Genomic DNA, 20,000 nt, shown 5'->3' with positions numbered 1-20,000 from the left:
TGTCTTAGTATTTTCATTTTATTTATTCATTTTTGTATTCATTATTTTTCAACAGTAAACATCACGACTGTAAAACTAGCTTACTGTTTCCTGTGACGAGCAAATCAATTAACGGTTCGTTAGTATTTTCAGTTACTCAGATTTTGCCTCTGATAAAATACCGGACCTCAGAATATATAAAACACAGATAAACACACATACTTACATAGCAAATATGAGATATCTGTTTAAATCTGTCAGTCCCAAATTATCTATAGGTTTATATGATCTTACCTCTATGTCAGTTTTAATTTCGCATATCCAAAATTCCTACAACAACGGTAGTAGTTTTTGTTTTAAGACAGTGTGTTTGAGTTGCTGCGTTCTTATACGGATGATGAGTCTTAAGTGCCCGACACTTTGCATTGGAAAATATATTATATCCTCGTATGCTGAGAGTATGTATTGGTCATCACAGGGGAACCAACGACATTAAGGAGAGCTCTGCTCTCAGATCCATTTTTTTAGAATTAATTACAGAATTCAATTTAAATCGTTTCCTAATCCAAAAGAAAATATCACTATTTCCCTGTGGCCCGGGAGGAGGTGGAGAGCAGAGGGAACCATAGTTTATTAAACGACAAAGATCCCTCTTTAATAGTTCCAGTAATTCTATTCCGCTTGAAATAGCTGTTACGGTAATAACAATAAATCAGCGGTAATTAACACTCACAAAGGGCCATATATTCACGGATGTTTTCTGTTCATTTGCATATCTGGCACTAGTCCATACCTTTACGTGGTCAATACCCCATTTGTAAGGCAATAGCCTTTAGTCTGCGTCTAAGGTAGACTGTCGAATGACTAAAAAGACAAATAAGAACTTGTGGAATTTTTTGTGGCCAACAGTAAAATGTAATTCAACTTCTTTATTGCATTACGAAGTATCTGCAAACATGCGACGGAAAAGCGATATCAAAATATAATTTCTGCGGTCCTAGCACAGACGGAAGCAAAGCTGTATCATCAGATATTTGCTTCAAGAAGCATTTGTTATAATTGCTGGAGTGTATCCCAGTATTTTTTTCTTTCTGTTTGTGGAGAACAGAGTACAATTAGAAAATCAAGTTCGTATGAAAAACATTTATGATATTCAAATTCATACCCTGATGTTTATGAGTTCATTCATTAAAATTCATTAGTTGTGAAGTAACAGATGGACGCATACATTTAATACACAGATGTACCTGGTGAAATCGACCGTAAATCCCCGTCAGTGCACCTCATTCGGTGTATTTACGTGTGTTTGTGTGTGTGTACTACGTGTCTATGTGTTTGTGTGTACATACTTGTATATAGTGGTAGAAAGAAAACGAAAGAGAGTGAGAGAGCAAAAGTAATGTACTAAATCCTGGTCGAAAAGGTGCGTGGTGCTTTAGGCCAAATAGCCATTAGTAGACTGAAAGAGAACGAACCCTTTCAACTTCGGAAGGCTGCCAATAACACCGTTTCTCATAACCTTCCCTCGACCGTCGCGTCGGTGAGAAATAAGGATACTGGACAATTTATTCTTTTTTATCTTCTGTTTAAATAAAAATGTGAAGAACATTTCTGGGAAGTTTCCACTAACACTGGAACCCTATCAAATATATCTTTGTTTTACTTAAAAGAAATTTTTTTTTTTACACTTTACATATTTCATTGTGCACAGAAGCTGTAAATTTTTGATAACTGCAACTGCTGCATAAATGATGAATGAATTAGGAAATAAATGTCCTGAAGTAAATTGTGCATATAAATTTCATACTCTCTTCTCTCTCTCTCCTCTCTCCTCTCTCTCTCTGCTCTCTCTCTTCTATCTTCTCTCTCTCTCTCTCTCTCTCTCATATATAATAATATATATATTATATATATATAACCTTTATTAAGTATATATATATATAATACTATATATATAAAGGTGATGCCACGGAGGAAAATGAAAATGAAAAGTCGAGAATTGCCAAGATCTTTCGGTCTACACGGACCCTTTTCTTGAGGCACAACTGATCATAGCAGTAGAAAAATTACATATTACAAGTAGGCTTAGTAATCCAAACTGACATTACAGTTTTTACTCCGTTTTGATCAGTTGTGACTCAAGTAAAGGGTCGTGTAGGCCAAAAGATCTTGGAAATTCTCGTCTTTTCATTTTCATCCGTGGCATCACCTTTATTTAAACATAGCATTACGTTTTATATATTTCGCGATCAAGTTATTCATTCATATATATATATATATATATATATATATATATACATACACACACACACTTACACACACATATATATATATATATATATATATATATATATATATATATATTATATATATGTGTGTGTGTGTGTGTGTGTGTGTGTGTGTTTGTGTGTGTATAGTGCGCAGGTCGAGATATCACAAAGAATGAGACGAATAACAGCGTAAAATCAAAATGACAATGGTTGTCAAAAGATTTGTTAAATTCGAAATAGCTTCCATGAGTTGGTGTGTAGATGTAAAGAAACTCGGCAAACGTAGCATAGAAAGGATTGCAGGACGAAGCAAAAAAAACCTTTTTCATCCTTAATAGCCGCTGGTAATTTAGCTAATGCTCAGGTGTAAGCTCCAGGCTCCAAAGGTGGTTTTGGAACTACTCGCTAAAAGTAACAAGTAAAAAGTACACCGAAGTTTTTTGATTGCAGTCTAGTTTTCTGTACAGTCTATAATGCTGTATGAACCGTGGCCCATGAGGCTTTAGGCCACAGCCCTGTGGTGGCCTGGCCTATAGCGTTGCCAGACGAACGATTAAATAAAATAAAACTACTGAGGTTAGTGGCTTGCAATCTGGTATGTTTGATGATTGGAGGGTGGATGATCTACATACCAATCTGCAGCCCTCTAGCTTTGGTAATATTAAAGATTTGAAGGCGGACAGAGAAAGTGCGGGTAAACAGACAGAGCCATCTCAATAGTTTTTCTTTACAAAAAATCAAAGAAAAGGAACATACTCACGGAAGAAATTTAAATAGAATTCTAAACAGAAAACATTAAGGCGTTTACTACGCTGAATTTTCCTCTCATTATTGAAAAGAATTTCACTTATTAGTCGACATGAGAAATAAAATTCTGTATATTTATATAGGAGCTCACTCTTCATCTTTAAGACAACTACGTCCTTTTCAAGTCTGTATCTTGGAAAACAGATATAAATCTTTGATAGAACCTTATATGAGAATTAATTTACTTTTATCATAATTAACATGACATATAGACAGATTTGCCAAATGGATTCTAGGACAAACGGGGATTCAGCTTTTAGTTTTCTGTAAAAGAAAACTGTTGTGACGGCTTTGACTCTCTCTCCGTCCGCACTTTATTGTGTCCGCCCTCAGATCTAAAAAAGACTACTGAGGCTAAATGGCTGCAAATAGGGATTTTGATCATCCGTCCTGCAATCTTCAAACATACCAAATTGCAACCTTCCAGCCTCATTACTTTTTATTTTGTATAATGTTAAAATTAGCCATTGATCGTGCATCTAGCAGTATTTTCTGGAGGCATGGGACGCACCCTCACTCTACCGTATCTGGTGAGCAACTGAAACACTACCGGCCATAGCTGATGATTTTATACAGGATTATCATTGTACAGAAAACTGGACCACGGCGCAATTGTTGCTGGTTTAATTTTGATTCGTATTTTTACTTACTTTTACTTGAATTTCTTTTCCAATTGTTAATTCCTTTGTAAATTACACTACAAACTCAATTATAGAATAACATCAATTGATAATAAACAATTGTATTGCAAACATATTAATATTAAAATTAATATTACATCATTCTCAATTTTAGGAAATACTTATTAACTAGATATCTTTCAAAGCGTTAATTGTAAGGCGTCCCTAAAAATGAAAAAAAATTGAATGTAATGGATAAATACTTTCACCTTTCCTCTTCTGCACTCTCTTTGTCTCGCGCTCTCTTCTCACTATACCCTTTCATTAGATCGATACAAAAGAGATCACTGTAAAAGGTGTCTTTCTCGAAACACTTCGACCATTTCAGATTATGGTGGGTGGCATCTAATTTGTCGAAAGTCGGACAGCACAAGAATGAGGGCGACCTGAGGAATATGAACCGTACTTTGCCATTTTTAAGTTACTGATGGATTTAACGTATTTTGTGCTCTGATTTTATTGTATATGACATATACATACATACATACATACATACACACATACATATATACATACATACATACATACATACATACATAAATATATATATTATATTATATATTATATATATATGATGTATAATATATTATATATATATATATATATATATATATATTATATATATATATAAATAAAATATAATAAAATCTCTATATAAGAGGCTAAACATTACAAATGCTAGCAAACCCCAAACAGTATCATCAAAACTGTCATATATGAAGTTGACTGGTGAAACGGAAAGAATTTTTATGCTTTTATTAGTAATCGTTATTTATTGTACTGGTTTCTGTGAAGACGTCTTGTAACAAAATTATAAAACTGCTCAACTGGGAAACGTCTATATGTGTCAAATGGATACTTTCAAGAATCGGTACATTACGACAGCAGATATGTCCACTAGAAAACTAAATGGAATGTTGAAATATCAACATGATTTATAAATTGTCATACAGAAATAACAGCGTAAACGTAAAGATTTATACTCGGGCAAGAGAAACAAATGGATAATAAATGACATCAGTAAAAAAGAATAGGAGGACTTGTCTGGTATATCGATAGGTACTTTTTTGGGGCGGGGGGAGGAAGAATTTAGCGACAAATCACATATTTCAATTGCCAAATGTTTTTATTACTTTTCATGGCAACAACAACATATTTCAGTCAGAATTTTGAGTAATAAATCTCTTACCTGTCCTTACGCGTTGAAGTCATCAATTGTCTTTATTTTGAGGTTACCTTTTTCTTCATAATTAAATCCATTCCTCATCTCAGTTTATCTCTCGCAGACGCGACGCCGGAGAAGACAGCAAGAAGATTTGTCCAAACTCGACATTAATCTCGAATTTCGTCACATTCCGAGCCGGCCCTCTTCCCTCAGTTCGGGAAACTTTGATTCGAGAGACGTAACAGGATGTCAGGAGAATAAGGGAGAGCGAGAAAGAAAAGATAGTTTGCAGGACTGGAGAAAGGAAGGTAGGAATTTTGGATAGACTCCTTGTGTCAGTATAGTACTTTTTTACCTAATGTGATAGGCAACAATTTTTTTTTTTTTTTCTTTTCTCGATCTTCGCAAGATTTTTTGTGAAGACAGATTCTAGATTTCTTCTTGAGGAATGATACCTAGCGTGTTATTCTGTAATAGACCATGTCGGTGCATCTTCAGTGCATCTTATTGAATGTGATTCCAAAACAATTTTGTTGCGGTCTTTATCCGTTGATTTCAGTCATTGCGCTATAAACGTAGAATATGTCTTGCTTTGCAAATAGGCAGCGCGAACTGTTGTTAGTATAGACAAGATCTCCACGCTATATTATGGTATGTAGATTCTGAACCTTTTCGTTTTTCTTATTCTATATGCAACATATCATATATATTATATATAATATATTATATATAGTATATATATATATATATATATATATATATATATTTATATATATATATATATATTGTCATAGATATTTAATGTTATGCTGTATATTAATTACGTACAGTTTATGAACATTTTTGTACATTTGCTTTGCATTATTCTATAGAAGAATTATATTTATGTTTCCATGTATATTTCCCATTGCACATACTGTGAGACCACTATTTCATTATGCATCGTGGCAACATTGTAATTAGATGTGTCAACACTGCCTTCATTTCCCGCCATATCAGCCTCCCCTAGAGGCACTCTCACCCCTCCCGCCTCCCCTCTAGTCGCTAGCTCGCAACACTCACTCACCCCACCCGACTGCCGCTTATTTCACAAGCGTACTGACAAACATTGTAATTTTTAAATATCCAAAGTGCTTTCTTTCGCTACATACAGCGACTTGGATATTTTCTGGCATTCTATTCTTGATCTCAAGCTCCTCTTACGACACCGAACACGACATGGCTCAGCAAGAGGAAAAAAAAGCTAATTGAATTTAATGGATCAGACAGCGGATGAGACAGAGGAGCAGACAGCGGATCAGGCAGAGGATCAAACGCAGGGTCTGAATAGAGACGAGGTACATGTGCACTTCCCCACTGCTGATGAAGATACCAGCACTACTCTCCCTCCTCCCCTGACTCCCAATAGGACAGGAGACCAGAATAATGACATACTTCATCTTATACACTTTCTGCAGACTTCCAGCATGCAAGAGCAAGACCGACGACGACAAGGGGAGCAGAACTTCAGACTACAGATTGAGCAATCAAGACAGGAAGACGACCAGCGGTTCATGTCTCTTTTCTCCTTGCTATCAGGACAGATTGCGGCATCGCAACCCCAGCAAACTAACCCCATAATTGCACCTCCTTTTACACCTGTTCCCCCACCCCCTGGCTTCTCAGAGAATACACCTTCAGTTTCTAGCAAGCCTATGGTCCATCCCCCACCCCTCCTGCAACAAGATGCAACGTACCAAGCGTTTCGCCAATGGAGACTCCGTTTTGAGGATTATGCAGCATTAGTTGGACTTGATAGGTTACATCAAACTTCCCAGCTGATTCACCTGAGAACTTGCATCTCCTGGACGTCCAGCGCCTGCTTACGCATACCACTGGGCATCCCTCCCAACACATCACTTTCTCTTACAGAGGTGTTGGATACACTGCAAAAGCACTTCCGCAGCCTCAGAAATGAAGACTTACGACGCAGGGAATTGTTGTCCTGCAAACAGGCTGTCGGAGAATCATTTGCAGACTACTACGCACGCCTCAAGGATCTCGCTGATGAAGTGGACTTATGCACTGGCAACCCCACCTCCTGCACCGAACGGCAATTGCAGATGGTAATTTGATGGTGTGAGACGAAGAGTTAATACGACGCCTTATCCCCCTCCAACCCTCATCTACCCTTGCAGAGTTCTTGACATGCTGCCGCTCCCACGAATCTACACGTGCGACTGCATCAGCCATTGCATCTTCCCCTAGCCAGGTCAATGCAGTATCTACATACAAGAAGAACCAGCGTCTACAGAAGAGGACTTCTCATTGATCTCCCGACCAATGTTCTCACCAGTCTCCTAACAGTGACCCTTGTCAATATTGCTCTCGCAAACACGATTCCGGACAATGCCCAGCCACGGGTGTATCATGCAATAACTGCGGACGCACGGGTCACTGGCCCCGCACTCAAAAATGCCCTGCTAAGGAAGCTCAGTGCAAGACCTGCCAGAAACAGGGACATTTTGAGAAGATGTGCAGGTCGACCAAGAAAAGTCAGACTGGGTACACAGCTTCACCTCCTCCTAATAAGTCAAATCCCAGCTGTCGTTTCGTGGGTGATAACTTGGGTAGCGAGTCCCCCACACCAGTCACTGTCTCTCTGTCATTTGGCGATATTTCAGCACAACTCCAGCTAATCCCCGATACAGGAGCAGACATCACAGTGATTGGCACCATACATTTGGATGCACTCCGCATACCTCGGACAAGGCTCGAACCTCCACCCATGACAGACGTTGTGACAGCAGATGGATCCCCCATGACACCGGCTGTAGGATGCTTCCAGGCAATACTTCGTCTTGGCAACAAGTCTTGCTCAGCAACCATACATGTTCATGAGGATATCCAGACTCCCCTCCTCTCCCGTGAACATTGCCGAGCTCTCGCCATAGTGTCGCTGGAATTCCCGAAGCCCATCCTCAAGGTAACACATGTCAACAGATGCGCTCAGTTTCCTGCCTCTGCCATGACGTCACCCGCAGCTATTAAGGACTATTTTCTTCGGCACTTCAGCGACGTCCTCATATCCAAGAAGGATCTACAAACCCAGCCACTAAAGAAAATGGCAGGCCCTCCGATGAGGATTCACCTGAAACCGGGTGCTACACCATTCGCTGTGCATACACCCAGGCCTATTCTGTTTGCTCTCAGAGATCAAGTGAAAGAAGAACTTGACTCCTTGGTGCAACAAGGAATCATCAGACCAGCAGGCGACGAACCCTCTGAATGGTGCCCAAACCGACCAAGCCATGTGCCTTTACAATTCTCATGCCCGCCCTCTACCCAAGCTCACCATCGGCCAACGAGTTAGGATACAGGACTCAACGATGCTTCGATGGGACAAGGTCGGCATCGTGATGGGCCGCGGAATGTCAAGAAAGTATGAAATACGCCTTCCAAGTGGTCGTGTATGGTTTCGAAACCGAAGACATTTACGCCCAGTGGCTAACATGAGTGATGACACCCTCTCCCCAACGTCCCGCCTGTTCCCTTGCTCTGGCCAGGAAAGAGAGCCATTTCATTCGAACCCCTCAATATCTCGCCATCCCTCACCTCGACTAGCTCAGAGGAATTATGCTTCCGCTCGAGACACTGCTACGAGTGTAAAGGGGTGGGGGAGGAGGTGTATAGATAATTTAATGTTATGCTGTATATTAATTACGTACAGTTTATGAACATTTTGTACATTTGCTTTGCATTATTCTATAGAAGAATTATATTTATGTTTCCATGTATATTTCCCATTGCACATACTGTGAGACCACTATTTCAATTATGCATCTGTGGCAATCATTGTATTATAGAGTGGTAAGTCAAGACTGCCTTTTATTTTCCCGCCATATGCATAGTCAGTCACTGTCCAGTGGTCATTGTAGTGACAAGCGCGGACCTGCTTCCCGCTACTGTCGTCTTGATGTCTGTTTATCTTCATTACAAAGATTTTTAAAAGAACCTATGGATTTAATTTGTCACCCCTTCATTCCATTTCTCAAATGGATGTATGTGGCAGCATCCCACACACACACACACACACACACACACACACACACACACACACACACACACACACATATATATATATATATATATATATATATATATATATATATATATATATATATATATATCATGAAACTGAACCAAATCCTTATGATGGTAAACCTCCGTAATATACACACACACACACACACTTGCGTGCGCATACACGCACGCACACAGACACACGACACACACACACACACACACACACACACATATATATAATATATATATATATATATATATATATATATATATATATATATATATTATATATTATTATATTATAAAATATATTATATATGTTCATAGAAAAAGGAATAGAGATTCTTTCCAAAGAATCGAGACCTCTTTGTTTTCCCATATATATTGCAAACAATTTTCCTTAGAATCTCTACTGCAGACACTAAGGTCACCTTATAGACGTCCGTGGTGTATCTGCAGGAGTGGACTTTCCATAGGATCGTTAACTATTCATAGGCGCCTATTGTTCAGTTCCCTCTAATGTATATCAACATTTCCACACACATATCGAGGTGTCGATAGGGCGAGAAATGTAGTCATAGGCTTTGTCGGTTGATGTACGAGGGGCCTCTTGATATAGACTCTGAGGCATATTTGATGAAATCGCGAGATTACTTTTGCTTACGGAAGAGAATATGAAATAGCAGAAAGCCTTCAACCAGCTTTGATGAAAGTGACCTTTTATTTAAAAAAAGAAATGTATATGGTTAAGAAATTATCTTTCCATTTGCTCAAAATTACCTTTAAGACAACTACAAAAGTAAATGCATGCAAGGCAAGACAAAGTTGATTCTAGAGCAACCTTTAGAGATAAATATGTACTATATAAAGTTAATAAGGTACGTGTTCGAGGATATGAATTGATCAGTTCAGTTTGTATCTATATTAGGCTTGATAACAGTTCCATCTCGTCGCGATAATTATGTTGGTGAAATCGATACAAATCAAGTCTTTATGATAAAAACTGACTCGCTTCATTTCAACGCTGGGAAAAAAATGGGAATCTGTCGTAGCGCTTTGAAAATTCAAGACTTGAAGATATTATGTTATAAAATTCCAGAATTTGCTGCGATTTTTAATAAAGAAATAATCGTAACAAATAGAATGGGAGTGATATGCAGACTTGTTTTATATTATGTAAAACTAAGCCAAGTTGCTAGTCGAAAGATTTATATATTTATGATATTTTTACAGTTACGGTTAATAGATATTAAAAAACAAATAAAAATTTTTAGTCTTATATACGTTTTCGCCGAGTAATTACGATGTTTTTCGTTTAGAGGATAGTTGTCTTGTTAAAGTTAGCCATTACACAAACTTTTAAAATTTTAAACTTTGGTTATAATTTACAGACATAAGCTACCAGTTATGAAAATTTCACTTACAGAAAATTTCTGATCATGACATTTTGACTCAAATAGAATTTAATCTTGTTGAGATTGATTATTGAGGAATCAGTATTACAGCTCCTTTTCTGAAAAAGATTAAGATGAAATACAAGATTTTGAAGCACCTGACCTTCCAAAAATGTTGAACATTTGATAGATCTTTCGCAGAATTGAGTATTTTCATGTCATCAAGAAGATCAATCGAAATCCGTTAATTTGTTTGCATCTAATCAACCTGTCAGACATCTGGGCTTCAACTTTTCTTTAATTAACCCCTGAGTGATTTCCAGAAGCGTTAAGCATCTCGACGAAGTCACCTGATGAAGTTCGTTTATTACCTAGAGTAATTAACAAGCAATCAACGAAGAGACGGGCAACCGAACAGAAAGACTAACGAGCATAGACAATAAAAAAATATGCCAAAGGAAATGGTTTCATAACAGCACTGCTGGAAGTAGATATGAATACTGTTTTAGAAATATTTCTTTAATCTTTAACCAATCAGCGAATTTGCGTCTAAATTATAAAATTTTATGCATTTTCATAACACAATTTTAATAAGATTAGATACGTTTGACCAGTGTAGTTGCTGAGTACTTGCTGCAGAAATAATCTTAGGGGGTCTTGCGATTATATCAAATAAACAGTAAAACAAATTTCAATAAAGAGGTTCTGAAAATCTGGAAAAAGAAAAATTCCCAATCACAGATCGTGAAGATCTGGGAAGATTTAAAGACCAATAATGATATCCAGAATCCGTCTCCCGGGAGATGACAAAAGAGCCACGCCAGCCATTTTTAATCCTCGAAGGCCCAGGTCATAATTATCAAAATCATAGTCCGGGGTTTTATGATGTCATGAAAATGAACGGACTGGTTGTGGTGGTTAATGGGTTATGAATTCTGTTTCCTCCAGCTGAATGATTGTTGTCAGTTAGAGAACACTATATTAATCTGTTTTGACGAGTAAAAAAGTTGTGATATGTCATCGCCATGATTCAACAGAGTAGAAATAATCTTTGAGTAGAAATAATGTTTGAGGAGATTCTGTTAAAACAATTACTCGTACTTTTGACTTCGGACTCACCCTATGAAGTATAGGTCACGTGTATTATTGTCCAATTACGTCATGATTTACAAGCACACTACATTTTAACATAGGTTAATAGCTTAACATCAGCAATATAATTATTTGACCCCTCCACGATTTCTACTTATTTTTTTTTTTTCTTCAAAATAAGTACATACATTATCACATGGAAGGCAAGGAGACGGTATTATACCCCAAAAGAAAACATACTTCGGATACCATAGGAAATATATATATATATTTGTGTGTGTGTGTGTGTGTGTGTGCGTGTGAGCACTGAACCTTTCCTGAACAAATACAAGCCAACCTTATAATTTAAACGGATACTCCTCCAACAATATTTCGACCTCACAAGATGTATTTTACAAATGTATATTTTTGCGGGAAACAATTTCGAGTGGTAAAGGCAGCGTTTACCTTTTCTTCGAGTACCTTTGGTTTTGTCTGTTCTTACTCAATTTTATTTCATGCATCTTAATATCCTTTTTCTCTCCTTGTTTTTATTAAAATCAGTTTTGATCCTAATTTAATGACATGAAGGGTTCACACAACATTAAAAAATAAGTGGCGACTTTCATGATTAGTGAGTGAGTGCCATGTAATGACCTTTATTTGAATGAAGATATTTATATAAATGTATGTAATTTCCATAATTCTAGTCAGTAGAATAGTAAAGAATGATACAGAAGGCAACTGTCTTTGAAATCAGCGAGATCAACTTACAAAGATCCTCATCGCCATCTTTAAGGTTTTATATGAGATTAACTGGTATGGATGTGTGTATGATCCAGTTCATAATATGAGTATGTGCATTACTTGCAACCCAAGGCCCCTTCATAGTTAAATCTCTCTTTTCCATCTCCTTCTATTTATCTGGCATAAACGAATATTGGTCATTATAAGCTCTTTACAACTTTCATTATTGGAAAATGAGTCCGGGAACAGATGGCGCAGGCAGTAGTAATTAACCAGGTAATTACAGTAGAATTAAGCTCGAGAATATCTAAAAGCTATAAATAAGTTGAGTTATGGTTCCATTACTTGGCTAGGTTAATCCATTTTCATACGATTAATTAGCCAGTTGTGAATTGATTTCTGTATTACACAAACCGGTATCTTTTCTGAGTATTAGAAATTTAATCATGAAATGATTGGCACTAAGATATGAAAGTTCTTCAACATTTTATTTTCTTATGAGACCCAAAGGCCTGGACGTTTTCAGCCAATAATATTTCACAACGTTTTCTTCTGTTATTGAATTGTTTTGATATGAAGCTTAATTTTGTTACAAAATAAACTAACATCTACTCACCAATTCATCTTTATTTTATGTAAAGGTAAACCAGAAAATATAACAGGACATATAAAGTTGCTTTCAGAATTTCATTTAATTAAGAACATAACACACAAATGTATTTAACTTTATTGAATAATAATGAAGGCTAAATATATTAGCTATAATCATTCGAGATAAAATGCATCAGATTACTAGTTTAAGAATTATATTGTCTTTTATTTTAGGTATAATGTTTCAGGATACTATCATTTTTCTTTACAGGTTCTCAAATAATTTTCCTAACATTTTATTCCAATTCTTGCACTTAAATCCATTTTAATACCTTAACGATTTTATTTTCTATTCTTAGTTAGACAAACCTGTACCGGATTCTTATTGATTTGACCATTAGATCAAGTTACCGTTTTATGAATTTACTTTCGCGCCGTAGTTCTTTTTAAATGAAAAGAGAAATTTGTGCCTTTGAATGATTTTTTTACATAGACTCCGGCGGAGCAGGTTTACTGTCCATTGTATAAAATTCCATAAAATCATTCTTTCTTAATTCTTTATTCTGGGTATATTTATCGCTTAGGTTGTTCGAATTAGTAGCCACATAAATCAATGACGGTAACGCTTGAGATCATCCATATGCAATACTTTAAACATCGCTAAGTTGCGTAAGGGGTGTACTACTTTATTATGTTATGTGAACATGTATCTATCATCGTCATTTCATGAAGTATGATCTCTTACGTTCGGCAATACAGAACAGTCTTATTTCCTAGGGTCTAGTTTACATTAATTATTCAAGTCAAACTCTGCTCTCTGTTATTGCCACTAATGATAATACAACCACAGCACAAATACTGCTAATAATAAAGGTAATCTAAATACTTATGAATGTGGAATGAACCTATTTAAAATCACATAAGCTTATAAAGCTATGAATTTATTATGCACCATACCTTGAATGTAGTAAATATATGGTGGATTAAAATTCACTGAGCTTTCCTTACCGTTGTTTGATTTGGTGATTTTATTTTCATTAGTTTAATTAGTTGCCGGGCGAGCAAATCAAACGGACCTTATTATATTATTCTTTCTTCAGAAGCCGACGTTCAGACAAAATTTCCGTACTATATTATAGTCAGATTAATAGCCCTTCACGACAGACCCTGGCAACGCCTTACGATAAAATCTGAAATACTATGATGAGGCGTGGAATAAAGGGTGAATTAAAATGGAATTAAAGTTTGTAGTGTGGGAGTCAGACTTTTACGCCCTTTTATTCAGGTAATCATTCCATTTGTCTAATTTTTTCTCCTCTAAGGAAAGCAATCACTCAATTTTAAGCCTCGTTGACACGGGGCTAGTTTAAGAGCCGCTAATGCTAGCTACAAGTTAACTTACCCGGCAAGTAAGTGTTGACACTAGGATAGTTGGCGGGAAAGCATTGCAGCCAGTAGCCATCATATATTTCAATAAACATGGAAATTTCATCTGAATTCCACTTCTCGCACATGTTTGCATTCTGGGAAGGGGATGAATACTGTCCAGCAACGCGGCACCTTGGCGTTGACACGGCGATGGTTGTGGCTGCCAGTTGATCATGTGACCGGCAAGTAGCTAGCTAATAAAGTTGGGGCATCGACTCCACTTGCCACTATCCCGGACTATCCCGGCAAGTGGCAACGTCACTAACTTTTCGTTGACATTGGGCAAGTAGAGGGGTAGTTCACAGGTCGCTAACACTAACGGCTGCTAAACTGGCCCCGTGTCAACGAGGCTTTAGTGGTGGAATGAATCCCTTGAAAAATAGCAGAGACAAAACTTAAAAAAAGAAAAGGGGGGTAAAACCCTTGAGAAATAAAAGAGTTAAAGCCCATGGGAGTTGGAAGAAGTAAGCCATCACAGATAGGAGAGGTAAAACCCATGGGAGATAGAACAGGTAAAAACCTTGAGAGATAGGAGAGGCAAAACCCATGAGAGACATGAAAGGTAAAAACCTTGAGAGATAGGAGAGGTAAAATCCATGAGAGACAAGAGGTAAAACCCATGATAGACAAGAAAGGTAACATCCTTGAGAGATAGGAGAGGTAAAACCCATGAGAGATGGGAGGGGTAAAACCCATAAGAGAGACGGTGGCAGGTTGTTGTTCATTGTGCAATTATAGGTGATATTTAAATTAACTTATCCTGATTGTGTCATGAGTTCTTGTCTTCAACATGTGTGCTGAAGTAGACCCAATCTGACAAACATGAACGCCTGAGACAAATACGTCTACAATAAGAAACTGCACCACCGGAATGCTGGCTCAAGGAAATTTATTTTTATATAAACGTAATTACAGAAAACGTGTTTTCGTTCTTTATTAGATGAATGTTGTAGTAGCGGAAAGAAATATATTTTCTTCCAAGTTATGAATGTGATCTACTGGAATTAATAAAACATTGTAGACATTTTTACGGTGGTTACGCCTTTAGGGTAGACGAATTAATTAATGAGATCTTTGTTGGAATGAAAGTCATGATGGTCTCTCATCTTCATTATGACTTCTTCGTTCAGCGAAATTTTTATCATTTCAGATACCAAAATAGAAACGGAATCTCTTTGATTTATAACGTCATGTTATTTGAGTTATTTTACCTGTATGCCCTATGCTTTAAATAGCAGTTAAGGAAGTTTATTGCATATCTAGATCTAGTTTTGATACTGGAACGCGTTCAAAAGTTAATTTATGTCGTTATATCAGCGGAAAGATAAGACCAACTATAAACCATATCTCTCTCTCTCTCTCTCTCTCTCTCTCTCTCTCTCTCTCTCTCTCTCTCTCTCTTTAATTTAATGTTAACAAAGTTACTGGCAGGGAAGATATGCCTCGAGAGAAACCGATGGCCCACGTGCAACATAACGAGGTTTATTTTATGCAGGAACTTTTCGATGTGTTGAATATGGATGATGGTGTTTCCTTGAAATTGAACTATGATCTTAAGGAATAAAGAAATCCGGTATTTTGTGCCAGGTCTGTATAGCTGAAAACATCTGTTATACGCTAAGAGGAAAACTGGGAAACAGAAAATCAAGAACACAAATTACTTAATGAGTCGGTATGAATTTCTGTCTCTTAAGTTTACATCTCCTTATCGCTTATGTTAATTATGAAAATAAATGACTGAATAAGCAAACACGAGAGCAGACAAATTCTATAGGGTGGAACATTACCTAAGATCAGATTACCACTGTTGCATTTCCTTTAACCAAGCACCTGCATCTCATTAGCATTTCATAAGTCGAAAAGTATTGCCTTACTTCTGCCAAGGCTACAGTATAGTTCTTAGACTCCATTCGCCTTTCAGGCCCATTTGAAAAGATGACGTGATTATGCCGTAATAAACCATTGAGAGAATTAAATCTTAGGTGTAATATTGAGCATATAATCCCTGTTGAATAGTAGTTGCAGCCACTGAAATTAAATCCTAGTTACAGTGGAATGCATTTACCTTGCTGTTGGTCAATATCTTCAGCCGTATCCGAAGGGAAGGTTCATTGTTTTCCTGAAACTTCCACGCGCTCCCGGTGTTTTTAAAAACCCCAGATCAGGAATTCAAAGCCGTCACATTTAACAGTTAGATATATTAGCTTCCTCCTCAAAGCGATTTCGACAAAATGGTTAGGTGGACTTTTAGTTTGTGAGCACGTGTGTTATTCTACTTCCTTTAATAAGTCAAAATTACCGATGTCGATGAAATCGAGATAATTTCGAATTACACAAGGAGCAATTCATTCCAGATTACTAAATAAAAGAGTACTTGTGCTTCCAAATCCTAATATAGAATTATACGATAAAAGCAAAATTTTCAGCAATATTGTAACTTATATTCTTGATTTTTGTGCCATCGACGCACACACGCACACACACACACAGACACACACACAGACACAAACACAACACACAACACACACACACACACCACACACATATATATATTATAATATATTATATAATATATTATTTAATTAACTATAGTTATATATACTATATATTATATTATTAGTCTAAGTATTAATATATATATTATATATATATATTATAATAATTTATATATTATATCTTAAGTAATACAGTATGATCTATATATAATATATATATATAATATATATTAATAAATGTATATATTATTTATATTATTATATAATATAATATAATATATAATTATATAATATATAATATATAAAGTCTAGTGTAAGTATAATATTATATAGTAATATAATATATATTATATTATATATTATAATATATATAATAATATTATATATATATATTATATATCCTAATATATATTATATATTGAATATATATAAGTTATAACTATATATATATATATATATAATAATTTATATATATATATATATATATAGATCTTATAATACTATTATATTATTATATATTATTATAATATAATATTAGTGTATATATAATAGATAGATTATATAGATTCTACTTCTATGTATATATATATATATATATAGTTAAATTATATAATATAATATTAATTCTATATATTATATTATATATATATATATATTATATTATATATTTATATATATATATTTATAATTTCTATACTATATATAATAATCTATATCTATATATATATATATATATATATATATATATATATATATATTATATATATATATATATATATAGATATATATATATATATATATCTATATATTATATATATATATATATATATATATATATAATAATATAATAGGATATATATAATATATAGATATATATATATATAGATATATATATATATATATATATGATATATATATATATATATATATATAAAATATATATTTATATATATATATATATATATATATATATATATATATATAATATAAATATATATATATATAATATATATATATCTATATATATAATATATATATATATACACACACACACATATATATAGATAGATATATATATATATATATTATATATATATATATATATATATATATATATATATATATATATATATATATATCACACACACACACACACACACACACACACACACGCATATATATATAATATATATATATTAATATATATATATATATATATATATTATATATATTTATATATATATATACAACACACACACCCACACACACACACATCCACATATATATATATATATATATATATATATATATATATATATATATAATTATATATATATTATATATATATATATATATATATATATATATATATGGTATATATATATATATATATATATATATATATATGTATATATATATGTATATATATATATATAAATATATTATATATATATATATGTATATTATATATATATATATATATATATATATATATATATATATATATATATATATATGTTATAGGTATATATGTATATATATATATATATATATATATATATATATATATATATATATATATATATATATATATATATATATATATTTTGCGAACGTGTGCGATCATTCAGACGCAATTGAATAATATAAAGTAACTTTAGAATTACAAGATACAAAAATTTGAAGGTTTTCATACTCTGAGTTAACTGGTATTCTCAAGTCACTTTCAAAACACAAGGAATTAATTATTTAATATTTTAGGGGTTTTCATGTCCACCGCAAGGAACTGTCACCAAAATATCAGAAACAACTTAGAAATTATTCGAATGAAATAAACTAACTAATTATAACTCTGGAAACGTTTACAGCTTCCATCTCGGTCGGCATACAAATAACAATTTTGCTATATACAACAAGAGCTGCCCAGTTCTAAGGAAGCGTTGTATTTAGAGTACAGACAAATTTAGAACAAAACATTACTTTTGAATACTTTATTATGAAAAGTTCTTTAGATACATGTATACCATTTATCATGCCCCTCAAGATATTCAGTATTTCTATCAACACATTTCTATTAACGGAAAACGACCAAAGACATCTGATTTTCAAAGTTATTGCCATTTGCAATCAGTAGTCATTGTGCATCAAAAATCAGTTCATAGATGACTGAAGGATTCATATTTGTAATAATTCCATTACAATTACAAGATTACAAGACCCCAAGGGCTCTGTCGTACGCAAAGCAATTATGGTATAATTATCATAAAACATTGTTTGGTATTCAATCAGTGTTTTAATCTGGAAATATAAAAGTATCCTTTGGCGATCATCAGCAAAAGATTTGAAATATTATTCCGTGCCTTTTGTTAATCAGTTTTCGTTTGTGAAGCTACAATTCTTACGATGATTTATTATTCATCTACGTGTAAGTACTTCAAAAAAAATTTTGTAATCTTATTTTATATTTAAATGTTATTCCTGCCATTTATATTTCGTAGCTAGAACTAATTATATCGTCGATTTGTTGAATGCTTATATCATTGTTATGAATATTCATTAATTGTTTATTGTTTTAAGTAAGCCTTGTTGTTATTGGTTCTCTCTTCTTTCTGTATGTGGAGGCTTTCGAAACTGAGATGGGATAATCAGTTGAATATATAAGACATTTTGATATATGTATATTACATATATAACATTATGAAGGAAGTCTGGAAGCTATTCCATCCCCTCCAAAGAAGGAAATGAGAGCCCGAAAGGTCTTGGCTACCTAACGCGACCTCTAAAAGTTTTCAAAGAGCCAGCTTCTCCAAGACCTTAAGTTTTGGGATGAGCTTCATACTTAAAAATGTGAACAAATATTGTTAGTATTTCTAAGTATCGGTTATCACTTGGTGATAATCTGTATATCGGATTTTTTGTTTTTTTAAATAAGCTTAATTTATGCCTTTGCTGATTAGGTGTTATTTTCTTTTCATCACAGAAAGTTTTAGGTTTTTAGCAGAATGATGATGTAATATCTGAACGACACAATCTGTGTAAAAGGGAACAAAATATATTCAAAATGAAATGGGCGAGAAATTTACAAAATTTAGCTAATACAACTTATCAAAATTTGATTAATATGACACGCCAACTGCGCAAAAAAAAAAAAAAAAAAAATAAAAAAAAAAAAAAAAAAAAAAATCACGCGTCTTTATCCCTCTGGTTATCGATTCACTGCAGGATAAGAACAAGGTTTCTACAACCGTTTCAGTCTTAGGAGCTTGTATTATGCGAAGAAAATATAATGTTTTAGTTATGAGAATGTT

This window comes from Macrobrachium nipponense, chromosome 2, assembly GCF_015104395.2.
Source record: "Macrobrachium nipponense isolate FS-2020 chromosome 2, ASM1510439v2, whole genome shotgun sequence".
NCBI classification, from domain to species: Eukaryota; Metazoa; Arthropoda; class Malacostraca; order Decapoda; family Palaemonidae; genus Macrobrachium; species Macrobrachium nipponense.
This window is presented reverse-complemented; position numbering follows the sequence as displayed.